This window comes from Trachemys scripta, chromosome 1 (genome assembly GCF_013100865.1).
Source record: "Trachemys scripta elegans isolate TJP31775 chromosome 1, CAS_Tse_1.0, whole genome shotgun sequence".
Taxonomy (NCBI): domain Eukaryota; kingdom Metazoa; phylum Chordata; order Testudines; family Emydidae; genus Trachemys; species Trachemys scripta.
Window position 1 is genome coordinate 338618982 of NC_048298.1, and position 4430 is coordinate 338623411.

A 4430-nucleotide genomic window follows, 5' to 3' on the forward strand; every position below is an offset into this window, starting at 1 on the left:
ATGGAGGCTTGGATCTGTTTTTATAATNATCCCAAACCCAAACTTCCTCCCAGAGCTCGACCACCGCACTCCCTCTCACCATGGAGAAGTGTCCCTTCCTATTCATGTACTCCGATGCAAGGTGGTCTGGGGCTAAAATTGGAATGTGTGCGCCATCAATTGCACCGCCACAGTTAGGGAAACCCATCTCTGCAAAGCCATCCACTATTTCATGCACATTTCCCAGCGTCACGGTTTTCTGTAGCAAGACACGATTTATTGCCCTGCACACTTGGAGTAATACAGCCCCAACAGTGGACTTCCCCTCTCCAAATTGATTTGCAACTGACCGGTAGCAGTCTGGATTCACCAGTTTCCACACAGCGATTGCAACACGCTTCTCTACTGAAAGGGCAGCTCTCGTTCTGGTGTCCATGTGCCGCAGGTCGGGGGCCAGCTCAGCACATAGCTCCAGGAAGGTTGCTTTATGCATCCTAAAGTTCTGTACCCACTGGTCTTCACCCCACACCGGCATGCCAATGCGATCCCACCAATCAGAGCTTGTTTCCCTAGCCCAGAAGTGATGGTCTACGTATGCAGCTGCTCTGTTAATGCCAAAAACAGTGATAAGTTGCTGCCGTCCATATCAGGCAGAGTGTTGTGCACCTGCGAGTAGTCCTCTGCCAGTAACTTTGTGAGTAACTGTGCTGCCATGCGCGATGTCCTCACGACGGTTAACAGCACATAGGGAAGAGAGAGAGAGAAATACACCATCCATCCTAGCTCACTGCAGATGCTGGTGCGCACTACAAAGACTGAGAGTTGGAAAAACAGCACAAAAGGAAGCCGGAAACCACTGGAGGGCTGGGACACAAAGCAGTGTGTGATGGGACATTTCGCACATCCCAGGATGCGCCACGCTCCGTTTCCGCCTTCCCACAACACCTAGAGACAGATGGCGTCACCAGGGACTGTGGGATATTGTAACGATGCTGCCCTTGGTGGGACACTTCTGAGAGTGCCAATTCAGGATAAATTGCTTAAAGCAGGGCAGTTACAGCCCAAGGCTGGGGGTCCTTTGCACACCAAGGCACCAAACCAGCCCAACAGAGAAGACTCTGGTTTTACCCCACAGGCTAACCACGTGTGATACAACACTCAGCATAGTTTTGAGGATCATCACATAAGAGAGGAATCATACAAGCAATTACCTTAGACACTCCAGTTTCCCAGTGTCACCACCAGTGTCACTCATTATGGGGATGAATGGTTATGAAAACCAACACCCCAGTAAAAGAAAAAAGGTTCTCCTGATCCCACAGGACCAAGCCCCAGACCCAGGTCAATATACAAATCAGATCTTACCCACAAATCACGCTGTTGCCAATCCTTTAGAATCGAAAATCTAAAGGTTTATTCATAAAAAGAAAGAAATATAGATGAGAGACAGAATTGGTTAAATGGAATCAATTACATACAGTAAAGGGAAAGTTCTTGGTTCAGGCTTGTAGCAGTGATGGAATAAACTGCATGCTCAAATCAAATCTGTGGGATACATCCACAGCTGGGGTTGGTCATTCAGTCCTTTGTTCAGAGCTTCAGTTTGTAGCAAGGCAAGAAGCAGGATTGAAGACAAAATTGAGGCATTTCCAAGGCTTTTTATACTCTCTGCCCTGTGGAAGGACACGTCTTTGTTCTTACTGTGGAAAATTACAGCAGCAAGATGGAGACTGGAGCCACATGGGCAAGTCACATGTCCATGCATGACTCAGTTTGTAGGCTGACACAATTGTTTACATGTTAATTTGAACTTTCTCAGGAAAGCTCAGACGTGGATTGGTGTCTCCCAGGGTCCATTGTCAGTCAAGTGTTTCTTGACTGGGCACTTACTGACAATAGTCCCTTCCCAAGAAGCTGACCAAATGCTTCACTGAGGCCACTTAGAATCACCAATATTCATAACTTCATCTACAAAAATAATACACACATACAGACAGCATAATCATAACCAGCAAATCATTACCTTTCCATAGACATCTTACACAACAACCTTTGCACAATATTTGCTGCAAATATATAACGGTGGTTGCAACAATGATCTATATGCTCACAGGTTATGTCAGTAACATCACAGATACATACCCACAGTGCATTGCTCACGCTGTCGACAACGGTGCCCCGAATGTGGACACAATCTATCGACAGAGGGAGAAAATGTAGACTCGCTTTGGTAACTTTGCTTTTGTTGATTTTTTCGTGTCGACATTAGTTTAATTGACAAAACTTGGTAGTGTAGACAAGCCCTTTGTAAATGCTGTTGACTGCCTTGGTCTCCATCCCCCAGTGAGCTGTCCTGCCTCACCAGCCCCTCCCCCAGTTTTCCAGGCCTTAAACCCTGGCTGAACCTCTCTCTACAGAGTGGAGATCAGTATTTCATGTCGTCTCAGATGTAAGGGTCCAGCAAGGAATAGGTGGCTGGTGTTTTTCAACTCCCAGGTCGTCAGTGCTGGAGCCAGCACTGATCTTTCACTTGATGAATACTCTGATTATCCTCGCACGAAGGTGTTTGCTTTTCACACTGTACACAATTGGGTTCATCAGGGGCGGGACCAGCAGGAAGATGTAGCCCAGGACAATCTGTAGTAAAGTAGAAGAGCCCTTCCCCAATCTGTGTATCAAAGCCAAGCCGATATCTGGTATGTAGAAGAGCAGGACAGCGCAGAGGTGGGAGACGCAGGTGTTCAGGGCCCTGAGGCACTCCGTGTGTGATGCAACACTCAGCACTGTTTTGAGGATCATCACATAAGAGAGGAAGATGAGCAGTGAATCGAATCCCACCGTGAAGACTGTAAGAAACAAGCCATAGACGTAGTTGACTGTGATGTCTGAACAAGCCAGATTCATGACATCCTGGTGCAGGCAGTAGGAATGGGAGAGGACATTGTCTCGACAGTATTGGAACCGTTTCAGGAGAAAGGGGAATGGGAATGATACGGCCACCCCTCTTAGAACACACACCAGTCCCATCTTGGATATTCTTGGCAGGGTTAAGATGGAAGCATATCTCAGCGGGTTAGAGATCGCGACAAAGCGGTCAAATGCCATCAACAAGAGTATGGAGGATTCAGTGAATACAAATGAGTGGATGAAGAACAGCTGGGCAAAACAGGCATTGAGGCTGATCTCCTTAGAGTTAAACAAATATATGCCCAGTATTGTCGGTATGGTGGATATCGATAAGCCAAGGTCTGTGATGGCCAACATGGAAAGGAAAATGTACATGGGCTCATGGAGGCTTGAATCTGTTTTTATAATGAACAGAATGGTTGAATTTCCCAATATTGAAAAAAACATAAATGAAACAGAAGGGGATGGAGATCCAGAGATGGACGTCTTCCTGCCCAGGTATCCTGGTGAGAAGGAACATTGCAGATTTGAGTTTGGTGTCATTGACAGCTGACATAATGTACAGGGCAAGTTTCCAGGAGTTTTGAACTTTCCTTCCTGAAAGGAGAAAAAACAGGAGACTAGATGATATTTAATAAGAGATCATTCTGCTCTTTGTGCATTACTAGAGACTCCCAGGAGCTCAGGGAAGATCAGCAAAAATATAGTCTTGGATTTATGGCACCAATAAGAAGATAGGCATTGCTAGACTGGATCAGACCAGTTCTAGATGCTTCAGTGGAAGGTGGAAGAAGCCCTTCTGAGTGTGGCCCATTGTATCATGACATGTGTAAACACATGGCAAGTGCCTGGTGAAAATGGTCATTGTATTTATCTGCTGTGCATAGAAGCTATTCATAAATGTGTTTCATTACCTCCTTATATATAATTTTCTCACCTCCCAAGAGTCCAAAGTATGCCACTGTCTCTTAAGGTACACGGGATAAATTCTTAGGGCCAGGTTCTTAATTCAATAATAGTGACTTCAACTATGTCACTCCAGATTTAAATGTGTAAATTTGATCAGAACTGGGTTCTATTAACTTTCCCTACCAAATGCTCCCGGTGATACACTGTGAGCCCCAACAATCCCTCCAAGAGGAGCTGAAGTGCTTTGCCTGAATAGTGTTGTCTGAATCCAGAGATGTGGATCATCCTACAGGCTCCCCTTCATCCTCACAGGACCTGCATCCTCTCCCCATGCAAGGGATTATAGTTATCTGGCAATTTATAAGATAACATGGACAGTTACTTCAGGTGGATTGGGGAGGGGTTGACGTCAAACATGGGTGAATAGTGCAAACACTAGATTTCCCCTAATATCCAGTTGAGTGTCCAAGTTACTTCTGCCATGCTCGTGTAAGAGGTGACGTGTGTAAATTTCAAAGAACTACTATAACACTCCTCTTTCCTGCACTTCAGCTCTATACACTCTACCCCGATATAACGCGACCCGATATAACACGAATTCGGATATAACACAGTAAAGCAGCACTCCGGGGGGG

At 45.8% G+C, this 4430-nt stretch overlaps 1 pseudogene; it reads right to left on the bottom strand.

Annotated features, from left to right (window-relative positions):
- Positions 1 to 2505: 2505 nt before the first annotated feature.
- Positions 2506 to 3442, bottom strand: LOC117872051 (annotated as a pseudogene).
- Positions 3443 to 4430: the final 988 nt, after the last annotated feature.